The sequence below is a fragment of the Xyrauchen texanus genome, chromosome 21, assembly GCF_025860055.1.
Source record: "Xyrauchen texanus isolate HMW12.3.18 chromosome 21, RBS_HiC_50CHRs, whole genome shotgun sequence".
Taxonomy (NCBI): domain Eukaryota; kingdom Metazoa; phylum Chordata; class Actinopteri; order Cypriniformes; family Catostomidae; genus Xyrauchen; species Xyrauchen texanus.
The window spans coordinates 31,634,477-31,653,296 of NC_068296.1; the positions used below are offsets into that span (position 1 = coordinate 31,634,477).

At 40.5% G+C, this 18,820-nt stretch overlaps 1 protein-coding gene across 2 annotated transcripts in view; it reads right to left on the reverse strand.

Moving 5' to 3' along the window:
• Positions 1–18,820, reverse strand: part of LOC127661409 (xylosyl- and glucuronyltransferase LARGE2s-like) — a 113,556-nt gene that overhangs the window by 67,873 nt on the left and 26,863 nt on the right. For both annotated transcript variants that reach the window (XM_052152100.1, XM_052152097.1), the window contains exon 2: positions 11,458–11,557. The gene's annotated coding sequence lies outside the window, so the exon portion shown is untranslated. The remainder of the gene's footprint in view (positions 1–11,457; positions 11,558–18,820) is intronic.

Below are 18,820 nucleotides of genomic sequence, written 5' to 3' on the forward strand. Positions count from 1 at the left end.
TCAGGAGAGAGCCCTGTGTCCTTCAGTTGGTACCCTTAGGGGCCAAACATGAAAGATTCCACAATTTGGGGCAGGGATGAAATATTGCCCTGTGCCTGAGACAGAAGATCCTTCCTGTTCGGCATCGCCAAAGGTGAGCCGTCAAGGGAAGAGATTAGCTCCGAGAACCAAGCCCTGTTCGGCCAGCGCGGTGCTATCAGTAAGAGGCAAAAACCCTTGCTGGCGAACTCTGGGCAACTACTACCTTAGGGTGGAGTTCTTAACTCCCCCGTTGGTATTTTCTGTCTGGACCGTAAATCTGCTCCCATATACGGGCATCCAGGGATATAAATGACCTGAGTGACAGGAGCTTGCCCTGGGCCCTAAGGAGAACCCAACGTGTCAGAAATACAGCTGACAAGAACGTGGGTCTCCTTGATGATTTATGTAAGAGGCTACCGCTGCATTGTCCACCCGCACCAAGACATGGCAGCCTCAGGAGGAGGTATTTCAGGGCCAGAAATACAGCCATCAACCCGAGACAGTGACTGTGACAACCGAGCTGACGACCCTCCTATCCCCTTATGCTGGACGACCACTTAAGGCCGCTACCCCGCCCATCAGGGAGGCGTCTGTCGTTAGCAACCTGCGACAACAAGACGCACCTAGAGTGGGACCCAAGGCAGAAAACCGGGGTCTGAACCACATAGAAAGGGAATGAAGCCTGAGGCGCGTAACCCTATTTAGCCTAGGGGTTTTGGCCCTTGGAAGAATCCCCTGGCTTTTGGCCACAACAAAAACGGTCTCATGAGCAGAAGGTCCAGAGGGATCACTGTGGACGCATTCGCCCTGAGACCTGGAAATCATAGATACTGATAACAGTGCAACCTTGACCTAGCCTGACTTTGCTCAGGGTGATCTAAATGGACTCAATCCTAGCGGGAGACAGTTGTGCCCGCATTGAGATTGAACTCCATACGATGCCCCGATAGACAGTGTTCTGAGTGGGAGAGAGGACGCTTTTCTTGGCGTTGAGCCTCAACCCCAGAGAAACAGATGAGCTAAGATGATGTCCCTGTGCTGAACTGCCAGTTCCTGGAACTGCGCTAGGATCAGCCAGTCGTCTACATAATTCAGAATGCAGATGCCCCGGAGTCGCAAGGAGCCAGCGCTACATCATGCATTGTGAATGTGCGGGTAAAAATGGCTAGGCTGAGTGAAAGAACCTGACCCTGGAAGACTTTGCCCCCGGAAGTGAACCTCAGGAACTTTCCATGTTGTGGCAGAACTTCTAAATGAAGTCCAGAAGTGCGTCATAAGATCGATGGTGACCAGCCAAACGAGTTGTAGGGCTTGAGACACGACCGTCTTGACAGGCATCATCTTGGACTTGAACACCCACGGGTAGTTCAAGCTTTAAGATCTAAGCCAGACGCCACCCCTCACCCTCCATGGGTAACGGGAAGTATTTAGTGTAATAACCTAACTCTCTCTCTGGAAGGGGAACACATACCGTGGCCCCTTTAACCAGGAGAATGAGTTTTCGTTTTTACAAAAAAAGAAATCTGGTTTACGGTAGTGAGAACGCCGTTGAAACACGGAAAAACGGTGAGTGAATTAAATCCTGATGCCCTTATAAGACCCACAAAAAGAATATATCCGGCAGGAGTTTCCACGCTGCCAGGATCTCTGAGATGGGTATTATATTTTAACACTTCCTGTTGAGGGGTTGTCGGGTGCTTCGCGTCCTGAATAAGATGCAGGAACAGCGAAAACACCCAATTTTGGTGGAAGCCTCTGCAACCCGAAACACCAAGAGGTGGCGGGAATGGGGGGCTTCGAGGGGGTACCGGGAGGGGTGAAGTGAAGCACGCGCCCCGTCCCGAGGGGAGCTACCCCCTAATCTAGGTGCAAGACCGTCAGGGTTTTCTCTTGGGTCTTGCTTCGGGGCTGGCGAGGGCGGCGAGACTGTCCCCAATCCCTGGGAGGAGGAGCACGACTCGCCACGCTTTGTTTTTGAGCCTCCCTTCAGTCAGGACCGAGGCGGGTCTGCGGCTTGCTCGTCAAGCGCAGAACCCACACTCAGGTCGCCCAGGGGGTCAGCCTGGTACGCCTGTAAAACAGCATAGTGTGCAGAGCAGCACCAGCCTGACCTGCTGCTTGATAAGCCCTTCCCACTAAAGTGGAGGTTGTCCTACAAGGCTTTGAGGGAGAGAGGGCTACTTAAGTGACGATGCCGAGCCCGGCGAGAGATAGCCCATAAGCGTCTCTTCGACCGGCGGCATCACTGAATACCGCCGTGCCTCAGCACCCACGACAGTCGAATATAATGACGTCGAGGGTATGTGAACACAGGAAGAAAATGCATATATTGTTTTTTTTTTTTTTTAGGGGTTCTCCATGAGCGAAAAAGCTCTTAATGGAGGTTTATCAAAGAAGGGAAGGAACCCATGAGGCGTTCCCTGTCTTAGACTGGAAGATAAAATCTATCCCCTAATTTGGAGCGTTTGGGGGTCTCTTTTTCGCGTGGCCAGACCAATTGCACGAGTAACAACATCGAGCAATTCCTCCGTAGATTTTTTTATCGAGGACGGAAAGCTCGAGGCGGGAAGAGAATAGCGATCCACCTCATGATCCGAGAAGCGTCGAGATCATGTGAAGAAACAGCTGGGTTTGGGGAGAGAAGCAAGCGAGGCGAGCATGATGCACTCTGCCTGTTAAACCAAATCGCAGTGCTCGCACCCGCCCCTGCTGCAACGCGAGAGCAGCGTGCTCCCAAACAAACAGCAAAAACTGATGTGTGTCGTCTTCAGCTATAGAGCGAGAAGAGGGGAACACGCACCGTTTGCGGCTTTCAGTCATTCTCTCTTTTTAGAAATATATATATATAATATTTTCTAAACAGAAGAGAAAAGAGAACAAAGAACAAAGTTCACTGCACACTGTTTAACTGATTCTAACTCCTAACAGAGGAAAGAAAGTTTTGACAGGGTGTGTGAAACACACAGAAACAGAATCGCTCTGAAAAAAGAGTTTCTGATGACACCTGGTGACGTATCCATTTATAGCCTGGCCTCAGGTGCATCTAATGATTACATCAGCCGAGGCTATAAATTCCGGTCAATGTTCATTGACGTGTTTCACACAATATTTCAGCTCGGCTCACAGCGAAAGCTGTTCCCCGTAGCGCTTAGCAGCGCAACATCGTAGTGAAGCCTTTTGTAAAGGGAACACATTTATACGTAAAAAAATTACATTTGAATTGAAATGGGATAATTTATCTGTGTCTCAGAATTTTGATTATTCATTATTTAACTTAAAATAATAGTGAACAATAATTTTAAATTAGATGATTTTCAAGATTTGTCAAGCATAACATATCCACCCTGTAACACAAAATAGACAGAAATAACAGTATTTATTCTTTATGTATTTTTCTATAATTTATAGAAGTCATATTGTTGACTACTAAAAACTTTAAAACATGTTAAAGGCCACCCATTTCATAGAATGACTCGAATATGACAGATGGAAGTGGTGAGTTTTTGGTATTGTTATTGGTAATACAAATTTTCTGACTTTCTCACGCCCCACCACTAAAGGGTTAAAGGTCACATGTCGCTAAGCCGCAGGGTGTCGAGTATGAGACATTTCAGCAGTGCATTCAACCATTAGACTAATCAAGTATGTAGCTTAACAGTCCAAAAACCAAAAAGCTAGATAGCCATGGGACTCTTATTAATTAAAAAGCCTTTACTATCGCATGGCTTAATACAAAAGGTAAAACTTGTATTTTAAAACTTGTAAAAATGTAACATTTAAATTTATTCATTTGGCAGATGCTTTATCTCAAGCAACTGGTAGGCAACATGCTGTAAAACACAAAACCTAGTAAATGATGTATGTAGTCACAATATCAGAGACCCTCCCCTTGAAATCCAATCAGAAAATGCATGCTAATAACCAATAGCAGGCCGGCAGAGAAATGAAAACCACCAGTATCTGAACACATATTATGACAGTGGCTGTGAATTCTTGTGAAAGATCGGAAGTACTAACACCTCAAGTCCAGTGCTCGAGCTCTGCAGGACGCCTGCCGTGACCTTCTGAGAATTAACCTCAACTACTTGCAGGGAATACCTTTTGTTCTGGTTCATGATGGTCCAGTGGGAGATCCAATCAGACTAACCAGGCTTCATAGTGAAAGTCAATACATCCATTCACAAGCTGTTTAAAAACTCTATTGTATAAGAATGAGTCTGCTGCCTCGAAGGTCAGAGGTCTTTATAGCTTGCCCTGAGAAGCCCTTAATCTATATTCTTATGTATTCATTTTCCACAAAGAAAAATTGAAACTGTTTCCACATAACAACTTTTGAACCTGGGAGTTTGCACAAGCAGCATAGCCTTCAACTTGGTAAACATCAGCATTGTTTACCAAGTAGTGCGTACTTGAAGCTGTAGCATAAATGCAGCAGAGGCTTGTGATGAGCTTACACACTGGCTGTGATTTTACTGCATTAGAGAGCTGAAGCTCTATTCAGGGAAAAAAAATGAATTCTGGGTGAGGGATCACATTAAATGCAAATGGTGATTAATCTAAATAAAAGAAAACACAAAACCCCACAAAAGTTTAGATTTCAACTACTTAAGTCATCTGGATCCATTCAGTTTTTCTGAACAGAGAGTGTGTTTGTGTACCTGTCACTGATTGTGGAATTTGCATCAAGCATAACCGATGTCTTGTTTCAAACAATGGGAGCTGTTCGTTCAATTATTTACTTTTGCTTCATTAAAGGCTATAATACAAAAGATAATGTTGTTAAATAGGTTTGTCATACATTTCAGTTGTATTTTCTGAGTTCAGTGCTGAAATACACGTCTCACTGTCTGGAAATGCTCCATCTAACTACCAACACACTGCTCACATGCCCAGTGTGAATACTCTAACCTTTTTATATGGATGCAAAAAAAAAAATTCGGTGTGAAACAGGCCTTAGGTTCACGCTGTCTGTTAGATCAGTTCTCAACTGGTTTTGCTTCAGGACCCATAATTTACTCTGGATTACAAATGCCAACACACCAAAAGTATCCTCAATGTTACCATAAACTGAGTAAGCCCACAATTACGTACAATTATTAACATGACATACTGGGTGTAATCTGATTACAAATTAATTAGTAACTGTAATCTAAGTACTGTAATAAATAGCATTTTTAAATGTAAATGTTTGACTTTCAATAAATGTATTTACTTTCAAGTACATTACTAGGGTTACAGATTTCTAAAATAATATTATTTATGTAGAATACATTTAAACATGCTTCTCTATCTTGTGGCTTGTTTCTAAGCATGCCGTTTTCAACTTATACTTACCATTAAAAGACAGCTTCTCTCTGTAGAAAGTTGACGCACTTGAAACAGGCAGAGCGTGTCTACAGAGCAATACAGGTGCATTAGCGGAGGTTTTAACTGCGCATGTCTATTTGGCACTTTATTTTCTTCGCCAAAGTGTATGATCCAGATGCGTCATTAAACTTGAGATGAACCGCGGTGCAAATGCTTACCGAACCGTGGGTGGCGAACCGTACGTTACACCCCTAATATATACTATCTTTGGAGTCTGGCTGCTGCGTAACTCCTTTCTTAAATCTAGTAACACCAGTTGACTGAAACACGTCTATCTCCCAGTTTAGATGCCAAACCTCTCACATTTCCCCACATAATAGCAGCAAGTGCTCACTTACCCCCCACAGTAAACACACCCACATACAGCGAAACGGCACATGTAGATCCATAACAAACACTAAGCTTATTCGGAATCCTTGACATCATTTAACCTACCTTTGCATTATTCATGAGCCTGTCTTCCTCCAAAAAATTAGAATAGAATAAAAAGCGAGAGAGCTGCCATGTCTCACACTATCATCTGTCATTTACAAACAGCATGTCTAACTCCCTTTCACCAATCCACATCAATAGCACACACACTCTTACTCAGACAGTAAAGGATAGTTTCTCATTTTTAAGGAAGAGGATAAACAATATCAGTACCAAATTAGACAGGGTGTGTTCATACCGAAGTCTTCAGATGCCCTCCTATGTCATTTTTTTGATAATTCCAAACTTTAAAACAGAAAGAAATTGACAGTATTTTTGAAAACATGAAAAGAAAAGAAAAAAAGAAAGAAATACAGGTTTATTTATGTTTAAGCTGCTATATAAAGCACATGTATGGAGATTGTTCATCGATTGTGTGAGACAGGAAGAAACGGTCTTTCCACCGACATGGTTTGGGGACGGGTTTCTGGGAAATTCTTGAACTGTTCTGTGTATGTTTTCACCACAGGAAATGTCATTCCAGGGCCAAAAATCTGGATTGACACCGGCCCCAAAAGCTTGCTGGTCTCCACTTAGGAACCTATTATGTCAGGGGGAGGAGGGCGGGATAATGTTTCATCACCAAATTTTTCCCAAACAACATCAGTAGTTACCGTCTGCAGCAAAGAGTATTTCTTCACTCTATAAAAACAATAAAAACTCCACAAAATTATCAGACATCAAAAGCGTTCAGGTAACCCGGATGAATCGTGCACTCTACTTGTGATATGGGCTTTACGGAGATTCAAGATTAACTATAGAGATCGCAAAGGGAAAGAAATCGCCTACGAGAACATACAGCACGAAATGATGTGCGCCTGCATCAATCAGACAATTGACCAAATCATAAACAAATTGAAAAACACTTAAGGGAGTGCAGGGACAGTAAGAAGGACCTAAACAAAAGTGTCAGTGGACAGAGCAACAATGTTTTAGACTCAGACACTGACCAGCCAGCTATCAAAATAGGATATTCAATTCAGGCTCGAGAAACACAGAATCGCGGTGTCCTCTGCTGATGATCTCAGTAAGTTATTATATTGCCAACTTTGTTAGCTTTCCTTACACTGTTGTTCTCTTATTTTGTGCACTGTTTTGTTTAGTAATGGAATTTTTGACCAGCTACTCACTAACTACGGAAGATTGCGGCTATCTGTTAAGTAAACTTAGGGATTCTCAATCAAGATGTAAACATAATAATATGGCAGAACTCCAAATATAACCATCTGCTACACCAATGTTAATAATTAGGGATGCACCGATCCGCTCTGGATTAAAGCAGTTCAAATGACTCTTCAAAGCCTCTTGAAGATGTGCGCTAGCTCTGTGAATCACAAAAGGCTGTGTTTAATAAGTAAATATATAGTATGCGCAGCTCCAGCGTGTCAGTGAATGGCGCTGCTCTGTTTACACACACACTCACGGCTATTTTTATCTTTCAAATGCTGCACAATATTTGAGCGCTACTCACAAACAGCATCTCAGATGCAGATACTCAATAGTTTGGTTCACTTTTAATATGCATTTAGAACAGCACTGGAGGTGCATTTGACCACAATTTTAATAAGAAGCGAATGAAACTACTGTGATCTTTCCTACAAAGAGACACATACAGGAATTCCTGGAGAGTTTAGAATGTCAAAATAAAAGCGTGAGGGGTTAAAAGTGCACAATTTAGATATATTACTGTTGTATTTCAAATTAAAAGTCAATAATAATAATATTATTAACAATTCATTATTACTATTATTGTCATCATAAGTATTTTTTTTTTACAATTTATAACAATATTTAAGTTGCATAGGTTCCAAAAATAACTGTGTGAATGAAAAGTGGGCTGATAAAGTCCAGATGTAAGTTGAAACATTTCTGAAAAAAAAAAAAAATTACTGTTAATTTTGCTGCTACATTATCCAGTATACTAGTTAACAATAACGTTTTTCTTAATAGTTTGTACATTTATATTGAAATAATGTGTAGTTAGAGTTTTGTGTTTCTTTACATATTACAGAGAACTCCCAATTTGTTCAACACAAAATGTAAAGATATTCTTAACTGATTATTAAAAACAACAACACCGGTATCTGAATCGGATCGGAAGAGAAAAAGTGGTATCGATGCATCTCTATTAATAATGATACCACTGTTACAGTTTACAGAATTTAGCAAGCCATAGTTCATACAATATAATGTAATGTAAACCTGTCATTTTTAGCATAGATGTCGTCTCTGATAATCTTTTTAAGCAATGTAGTAACGTTGGATTGCATTACTCTGTACATTTAAATGTGTCCTCAAAAACAAGATTAAAAGCTGTAATGCATGTATGCACTGTTGTGACATGCCATGTTTGTTTATGGCCAGGTAAAGTAGTCACGTAACCCATTACGTCACTGTTCAGTTCTGAAGTCAGTGGAAAAGCACGGCCAGCTTACGAAAGGCTCCAGATTGCCCCAGCCGTGAACCAGCTGACCACAGGTTCGGCATGCAAACATCACCATTTCGGTGGAGAAGGGCTAACAGTGGGGCTGAAACAGCCCATAAATTGACCTGACAGAGCTACAAAGACCTCTGCTTCACTCTCTTCTCTCCATCAAACAGAATGCACTTGCATAAGCCTTTCTGTTTGAACTCCTTTTGATTCAATCAGAGATGCATTTCAAGTCAGTGGTGTTCCTGTGCTTCCTTAACTTTCATCAAATTATGATGAAGGATGACTGCAGCAGCCTCGGCCAAACCGCGGCGGGCCACTTCAGTTTACAAAAGGTGGTGACAGGTAACAGGGTGACAAAAGATCAGTTGATGTTTATGAGCCCTGCATCTGAGAAATGGCACTGTTATCTTTTTTCCCAAACTCCCATATCTTCTTTTGCCAACTAAAAGGGGATGAGGAAGAGGACTTTTTTTTTTCTCGGGTGGATGAAAAAGTGGACGTGTGTTGTACTGAAGTGTGTACTCCAGGGCACTGAGAGCTTTCCATCAGGGGAGCATGAATCACAGTGTGCTCCCCTCCTCTTCACTGCCCTTCAAAACAAAGTGATCTCCAGTAGGCTCATCTGAAGTAGCGAGTGCAATCTCTCATTCTGTCAAAGACAGCTCTGCTCCACACCAGCACAGGCCCTGGGACACTCTTTACTGCTTCCATCTGCCACACTTATCCGAGTTTTGCTGCCGAAGGCCTATGCAATCCAATCGTAGTTAAAAGCGAGCACCATAAGATATTAACACGGGGTGTACTAGCAGGAGACTGGGATTAATTTTTCTTTTAACAGCAAGAAATGACTATAAAACACACCTAAAACAGCATATTTTGTTCTGAACCCTCAGGGCTCTGAGACTGAACATGATTTATTTGGTGAAGCTATTGTCCATTTTGTGAAGAGCCTTTCTTACTTGCACAGTAAGCCTCGTGGGTGAGCAGGAGGAGTTGCTGACTCACAGGTGAAGGTGAAATTTAGAGCAGGCAGAGGTTAAGCTGCAATAGGTGGTCTGGGTTAAGGAACTTGACCTGCCTTAGTATACCAGGCATCCCTACCCTGCTTAAAAGCATGTGCTGTGTCGCTGGTCACTACAGGTGTGCTGGTGTCCTTACTAGACGGAATTTGTGCAGGTCGCAATAGACAGTTAAGGAAATAAACAAAGCAACAACTCTGGAACATCTGGAAATAAAGCAAAGCAACAGAGAAGAAAATATTGAAGTCTTCCTCGGAAACCATATTTGTTATTTACTCAATTAAATTACGTTGCTGTGGAGAAAGCTGCTTGCTGACCGATTCATATGTATATGGGAGTAAAGAGTATGTTGCTTATCCAGTGTATACGAAACTGGAACGCTGCTTTCTCGCAATAAGCCACTTTCTGGTTTCCATGTAAATGTAATCATTGTTGCTGTGTCAGGCATTTGGGACAATCAAACAAACATAGAAATATATTTATAGAGCAACAGAGACACAATAGCTGCTTTTCCTCCATCAGCCCAAATGGTTCTGAGGATGGGTCGGAACAGTTCCAGTAGCTTTTCCAATTGAGCATGGTTCAGCATGATATTTCATTGAAAAGCCACAGTGGCTTCAACTTTAATTTTCATTCCCCAGAAGTGGCCTTGTTTGTGAATTTTCCTTGGACAGAACATTTGAGCAATATTTGTTTTTGTAGTTTTAAATTTGACTAGTTCTTATCTGGAAGTCTCACTGGTTCCCAGGGTATACTTTTATTGCCCACAGGTTGCTCTTTCATTACCACCACCAAACCAGCACTAACAACATAAACCAACCTCGACCAGCATATGAATTTGTGCTGGTGTAAGCTGCTTTGGGGCTGGAGAGCTCTGTCTCTCTCAGGAGCTCTTTATCCTTTCTTAGCCTTCGCTAAGCCAAGGCCAGTCTGTGGGTTCTAGTCCATACAACCTACACACAAGCTGATGCTCACAACAACCTGCCTACACACACTCGAGCATCCATCAGCAGTCATGTTCCAGCACAAAGACAATCACTAGTGCATGTCGTGAAATAACAGTCACATTTGAGAAACGGTCATCTGCTGCTATTAGATTAGCACGAAATATTATCCACCCGAACATTTCCATAGCCACATCCTGAAAGCGGATGTAACTTGAACTCCAATCAGAAATCTCGAAAGCTGCTACAGTTCGACCGGAGACCTGACGGATCCTCTACAAAGCCTGATGGCAGAGCAACCAAATGCTATTACCACGGATAAAACTAAATAACCCAAGCAATCAATATTTCATGAGCTCAGCTAATGCATCCTCTTAAATGTTCCAGTTACAAATACCAGACATAGTTTGTTTGTGGACATAAAAGTATATAAGCATACATCTGTGCCCTTTAGATGCCAGAAACATAACATTTAAGTGAGTTATTCAGGGCTTTAGCATTGCAGTGATTTGTTTCCCTGACAACCACTTAAGGTAGGAAGATTTCGAGGTTGATTCAGAGCAAATAAATGAAGGCTCTAGGTAACACTGCAGTACTAACATGGTACAGCTTGTTTCCTTTGTCATTTTTGGGTCGGTTGGGTGGGGGTGTTAAGGCCCTTTCATATATGCCAGGACTTCAATGTGATTGCTTTGTAGAAAGAATATAAATTATATGCCGTCAATGATGTGATGTACACAGGGCTGCAAATGAATACTCGCCAAGTGGCAAATGCAAGTAAATATGAGCTTTTGCAAGTAAATACAATGACTCATTTCAGAAATTAACATCTGCAAAGTTGTGAAATTAATTAATTTCAAATGTAATAACCCAAATAAAATGTCATGGCCAGTAAGAAATCCTTCTGTCAGGTACATTTTCTCAATTCACCATTGACAGGTTTTGCAAAAAAATAAAAACATAAAATAAAAATGCATTTTACAACTTAATTTTAACAGGATTAGTCTCTCTTCTATTTTGTTCATTTTCATGATATGCACCACATAACCATATCATGCTTATTAACCACTATGTTGCTTGACCAGGGTAACATGGCACCAAAGGTAGATTTAGCTTCAAAAATACATTGGGGACACAAATCATGTGAAATGACCTTTATATTGCTACAAATTATAAAAATAAACCTCCATTGATGACTCACCAAAATGCTTTCTGGAACTTCTAACGATGCAGAGAAAATGTGCCTGATGATCCACACTGAGCAATTAGCGAGAAAGCTTTATTCCCAACCTCTTCGAAATCTGTAACATATGGAAATAAACAGTGTAAGAGAATCATATTTAGCACATGCAGTTTGTTACATTTTATTACATTTGTTGAGATGCAGCTTAATAGGTAAGATCATTGGCTTGATTGAGGTTGAATGGACGAGAGAGACTGATCAGGTCTGACCGCATGAACCGAGAGACACGTGAGCTGCAACACAATGTGGTAATTGAGTAAACAAAATCTGGAGTCGATACAGTGGAGTCTTTGCTCTGTGGGATCATTGTTTCAGCACAAAGCTCTGATTCAAATGTTTGTTTGGCTGTATATTAAATGTGCTTTATCTTTCACTGTCTCTCTATTTGTAGATCATCGCTAGCATACTGTTTACTCCTACCCAAAAAAAGAGCCATAGACTGAGAATAGCAGAGATCTCAGAGCTTATTGACAGTATAAAGAGGAGGAGATGGATAACTCAGTGAATAGGATGAATTGGAAAATTCACAACGCTCAGTACAGCTCATGTTGGAATAGAATCCTGCTTCTCAGTTAAAAGAACCAATGGCCTTTTTGATAGAGGCATTGCCTGTTTGTTCAATCTAAAACGTACATGCATATTAGCTGGACCAGCCTGAAAAATAAGAATTGTTTTTACTTATTAACTTATCTAACAACTAGTATAAGTCTGCCATTGTTGTGGACAAATTCAGTGGACACAAACTGGACACATTGAATATGAATTGGAGGAATGCCAATCCAACAATGTACGCCTGTTTTAACCATAAAATACTTAAGCAATATCACACGAGCAAGAGTGCGATATGGCCCTACATCAGCACTGCTGTGATTCGGAGGCAGGTAATCACTTTCTTTCTTACGTGACCAATCAGATAGTGATGTGTCGTTCATGAACGATTCGTTCATTTTGAGCGAAACTTTAATATGACTCGGGACTACCGAGTTGTCTCAGAGAGTGATTCGTTCATTTTGTGTTGACCGCGCATGCGCGCAACATCGCATAAGGTACATGAAGTCATAAATGATTAGTTCATCTTTCGCGAGTCTTCGGGTTCGGCCGGGTCCGAGTCTTTCGTTCTTCCTGTCAGTCCCATAGAGACTATGCTGCTGTCAGTACCGGAAAGAGAAATGATTAGTTCGTCTGGTTCGGTTTCGGCCGGGTCGCGAGTCTTTCGTTCTTCCTGTCAGTCCCATAGAGACTATGCTGTCAGTACCGGAAAGAGAAATGATTAGTTCGTCTCTTCGGTTTCGAGTCGTTCGTTCTTCAAGTCAGACTCACAAACCCATAGCACTATGCATTTTGCATATTGTGATTTAAGTTATATGGTTATGCTCTGTGGCTTTATAGTGTCCTTTTCATTCTTATTTATTTTTTATTTATTTTTATTTAATTCCTTTTTGGATAGTTATCCAATTTTTTTAAAGCATTGTTGGCAAAAAATAAACAAACAATAAACATCCAGTCAATATAGTGTGTACAGTGTTGTAATAAGCTATGTTACAAAGGTGTAGGTTTCATAGGTTTATTAAATAACTGCATATTTAAGTTATATACTGTGACTTTTCACAAAACAACTCGTAGACTTTTTAGGTGATTTTTGTGGACTAAAAACATAGTGAATGGAAAAATGCATGAATACTACATTCTACATTACTACATTCAATGTTATAGAAAAGAATCTTCATGACAGAAATTCACAAATACATATGAAAAAAGATACAATTTGAGACCAGAAACGTAACATGTAACTGTAAAAGTAAAAATCAAATAAAAAACTAACTACAACATGTTTGTAAGAATGATGTGAATTATGAACTAGGTTAAGTATTTAATAGGGCTGTCACGTGACAAATGAACGAAGGACTCAGACTCGAAAGATGAACTAATCATTTCTGTCTCTGCATAGTGCTGTGCTATGGGTTTGTGAGTCTGACTTGAAGAACGAACGACTCGAACCGAAGAGACGAACTAATCATTTCTCTTTCCGGTACTGACAGCATAGTCTCTATGGGACTGACAGGAAGAACGAAAGACTCGGACCCGGCCGAACCCAAACCCGAAGACTCGAGAGTCGAGACTTGAACTAATCATTTATCTTTCCGGATCCGGACCGGTATGCTGCATGTGCATGCAGTCAGTGAGTGCATTGGCTGCTGTGTCACACCACACGGCCCACACACAGACACTGACGAGTCGACATCGACAACTAAGTATTTTTAACGTTTTGAAGTTCGAACCCGATGACACAAGAGGCGGAGAAAAAGGAGGTGAGGTGAACTAACTGCAATAGCTTAAACTTAAGACCCAATTAATAAATTAACATTTCGGTTTCTTATAAATTGGCTTTGGCTGCATTACCCTATAGTTTATTTTTATTTATTTATTTCAAATTGAATCAACATTTTCGTAAGTAGACTACTTGATGTTTTGGGCTATTTAACATGACATTTAATTATATTCTGCTGAAATGAACGAAATGACTCGAAAAAAGATTCGTTCATTTTGCTGAACGAGACTCAAAGATCCGAGTCAGTAAAATGATCCGAACTTCCCATCTCTACAATCAGAATCTGCCGTTGCTGGTTCAAAACAAATGATGTGTCCAAGCCTTCGTTAATAATTCAAAAATATCACTTCAGAAATATATCATGGCTTGTGCTGTTTTGAACAAGTTATTGAATAAACAAGGATGGATGTGAGTGAGTGTGTGTGTGTGTGAGAGAATGTGTGTGTGAGAGAGAGAGAGCGAGAGAGAGACAGACGGAGCATGTGTGACCACCTTTTGCCACACCCAAGCAGAGATGCTGTCAGATTTCTGTAGATCAGCTTTCTCAGTGGAAAAATAGCCATCCAAGCTGGGGTAATTCTCCCTATTTCGTGGTAGCCGGTGAAAGATTCTTTCACTATAGAAACCACAATGTCCTCCGCCATTTTGAACAGTACTTTTTATCCTATGTGGAAACTCCAGAAAGAGGTAAGTAATGAGTTGTGTAATTAATCTGTCTGTTGTGTCTCTCAGCTGTGATGAGCCATAATCCTGAAGTTGTTAGTTTAAAGCCGTTTAAAGCTGTTTTCTAGCTGTAGTTGTGTAGTAGTAATACGAGAGATCACGGAGCACTGTTCTATGTAAACAAATGACTGACGATTCACTTCACGTCACCTAACTGTTCATATTACACACAAAAATTATCTTTAGCCACCACCTGCTGGCAAACATATGTAATGTAAAAAAAAAAGATAAACTATAGCTCTTAACAGATCTGCACTGCTCTTACACTTTAGTTTATAACAGCACGAACACAAGCGGAGTGATACACACACACAGTGAAGCGTCCGAGTACTGATGTGTGAGACCATCAGAGCTCATGGAACGTCTCTCGTCCAATCAGCTTCAAGGACCAGAACTAAATGTTGTATATTGATTTATAATTGACATAATATATCACTATCACAGTGTAAAGTTTCAGCAGATGTTTTTTTTTAATAGCAGCCAAAGTAACAAATCATTTGGAGATCAGACGTTACCGTAAAAAAATACAAAATAAAACTTTGGGCTCCACACAATGTCTATATCAACACATTAGGCCTTTAAGCCAGGGACTTTACATAAAATCTGTATTATTAATCACATAAAAACAACTGATTCATTCTGACAATGTGATGAGAAGCTATACAACACACAAGTCAAACTACATCTCAGTGAAACAAAGGGACCGTCTGCCTCAAAATTCCAGCCTGTCCCCTAATCGCAGGACTTGGGACCAGCAGTAGGGCTGTGACAGGGATCTGTGGAGAGCAATGTCTGGGGGGAAGGGTTTGTGCAGCAGGTTGGGTCTACGGTGGATGGGCGTATATTCTAAGGCTTCTTTGGCTCTTAATTGCTGTGCTGTCACTTCAGTTTGTGTCCAAACAGCATAATAAGAGGTCCTTACTAGATCATAGTGGGACAAAATAAAAGAGTCATTAAAACCCAAGGGAAATGGTGTCTCTCCACAAAGCGAGGAGGACAGGTAGCCTATTGCTCTGAAGAGATGACCATAATGAGTGTGGTAGTGTGTGTGTGTGTGTGTGTGTGTGTGTGTGTGTGTGTGTGTGTGTGTGTGTGTGTGTGATATATATTAGTGTAATATATTATACAGTATACACATCTGGGATTTTCACACACAACTGTCTCCAGAGTTTACTCAGAATTGTGTCAAAAGCAAAAAACATCCATTGTGCGGCAGTTCTGCGGACCAAAAAACAACACTAAGTCGTTCAATTCTGGTGCCTTTGAGACAAGCATCTATTTATTTTCTCGAGTATAAGTAGCATTTATGTAATTATTGGCTAAAGCATTTCTTCCAGTAACTGTTCAGGCAGACGCGTTTTTGGGCTAAAAAAGCAAAACACACCACAACGAATAGAGCAGAACGCAGGCTCGAGACACGTTTTTATCAGTTGAAGACATTTTTTTACTTGACACAGCATCTAAAAAAGCAGCGTTCCTGTGGGAAATGCTACAAACATAGTGAACCATGACACAGCTATCAAAAGACATCTATCTAGCAAATTTTTACATGGAAAACAATTGAAAAACAGCACTAGCGAATGAAAAAACACGTTCAATTTGAACAGTCCCTTGTTCACATGATATAGCTCTAGTTGAAATTTCTCAAAATTACCTCTCAAAACTGTTGACTGTAGGTAAATTTACAGTGTATTCAGCGCTGTAGTCATAAATATCCCGATACTGTTTTACTGTGTAATAAACTTACAGATATTAATTGTAAAGGGTTTAATGTTTTCCATGCTTGTTCAATGAACCATAAACAACTAATGAACATGCACTTGTGTAACGGTCATTAAGATTCTAACAGCCTACAGGTGGTAGGCAATTGAGGTCACAATTATGAAAACTTAGGACACTAAAGAGACCTTTCTACTGACTCTGAAAAACACTAAAAGTAAGATGCCCAGGGTCCCTGCTCATGTGCATGAATGTGCCTTACGCATGCTGCATGGAGGCATGAGGACTGCAGATGTGCCAGGGCAATAATTGTTTGTCCAGATACTCAGGTGACATTTCACCTCCACACTTCCTGTAGCACTTGCCATAGATGTGGATGTCTTGTGGACACTACTCACACACTTTACAGTCTAGCTGATCCCACAAAAGCTCAATGGGGTTAAGATCCATAACACTCTTTTACAATCATCTGTTGTCCAATTTCTGTGTTTCTTTTCCCACTCTAAACATTTATTTTTGTTTTTCTGTTTCAAAAGTGGCTTTTCTTTGCTATAATTTCCATAAGGCCTGCACCCCTGAGTCTTCTTTTTACTGTTGTACATAAAACTGGTGTTGAGCGGGTAGAATTCAATGAAGCTGTCAGCTGAGGACATGTTGGACATCTATTTCTTAAACTAGAGACTCTAGTTTGAAAAACTTAATTTGTACATACCCACTTCTTTTTTTTGTACACCTGGACTTCCACATCTCTTTCTGTCCTTGTTAGAGCCAGTTGTCCTTTGTCTTTGAAGACTGTAGTGTACACCTTTGTAATTCAATGATTGACTGACAAGTTTCTAGCTGTTTGTTTTGTGCCATGTTTTACCTTAAATTGACCTTAAGACATGCCAGTCTATTGCATACAGTGGCAACTCAAAAACAAACACCAAATACCATTTAGCTGTGTTTGCTATAATGGTAAGTGATTTCCTAGTTCCAAATTAGCAATGTAGCATGATTACTCTGCCAGAAATAGGGCTTGTCCAGATTTGATCAAAAATGACTTTTGTTTCAAATAGTGATGGTGCTGTTTTTTACATCAGTAATGCCTTGACTATACTTTGTGATCAGTTGAATGCCACTTTGATGAATGAAAGTAAAAATCTGTACAGTATTCCAAACTTTTGGCCGCCAGAGTATAGATTTATGTAAGTTTCTGCTAGATTCTATTAGTTACCTGACATGGCTGCTCCTATCCATCGAATCAATCTTTAGTCAATCAAAGACTTGCCATGGCAAATTAAACTCTGCTGATTCTGGGCAACTGGGGAGAGGGCGATTAATCTCATAATCAAACAGCACATCTGTAGGTGTGTGTGTGTGTGTGTGTGTGTGTGTGTGTGTGTTAGTCTGGTGTGTGTGTGTGTGTGCAGGCACCCAGCACTACTCCACATTATGCAGCTATGCCAGAGCACGCTCTCTATCAATGATACCTCACCATGGAATACATTAGAGAGGTAGAGGTCAGGCAAACAGACTCTAATCAGATAAGCTGCCCTGTTCCAATGAAAGTAAGCTAACTAAATGGCAAGCAACTACAAGGCCTCATTTCTACACCTTCACAGCATTGTTCGCCTTTGTCCTACAAGCTACAAGCTACACGCCAAAAGTAGCTTGCTACATTTAAGCTACTTCATATTTTTTCAACCGCAGATGCACGGAGCATACCGTCATAGACAAAGCATCTAAAAAATGTATTCACATGAAGTTTATCAAAGCTTTGGTACAGTACATTACAGATTAGAGCAATACAGTACACACGTGTACAGCATGGTGCAATATGTACCGGTATGTGCGCATAAAAAATTCTACGGTTGTCAAGTGACAACTCGGACCAGAAAACTCGAGAGGTGAACTATATTATTTCTGTTTCCTGTGAGAGCAATGCATAGCGTATACGGCTGTCATGTGACAAAAGAACGAACGACTCAGATCAAAAGAGTTGAAAGGTGAACTAATTTCTGTTCCTTGTGCAGCACCTATGCGGTTTTCACGTAACAAACAAACGGAGGTTGTGCAATGCACACGCACAGCCAACACAAAATGAACTTATCACTCTCTGAGACTACTAGTTCTTCTGAGTCACATAAAAGATTCATTCATAATTTACGAATCGTTCAAGAACGATCCATAACTATAACAGGATATATCATCAGAGGTCAAATTTCGGTAGCGCTTTAGATTACAGCCCGTAATTTACAAAGTAAGTACACCAAATTTACAGCATAACTTTTTGTAATAATAGTGTACCTATAAATTACTTATGTGTAGGTATAAGGGAACAATATGCAAAGTTTGGGGAATAAAGGGGTAACAACCTGGAAAATTACAAATAATTGATACTGTAATATTTTATAACTAAGGGTAACTATTCTAATATTATGTGGTATGTATGTATGACCTACTATGCTAAACAACATGGAAAATTAAAAATTATTTATTCTGTAAGTATTTTATAACTAATGTGTAACTATTCTAAAAAATGTACGCTGTAAATTCTGTGTACTTACA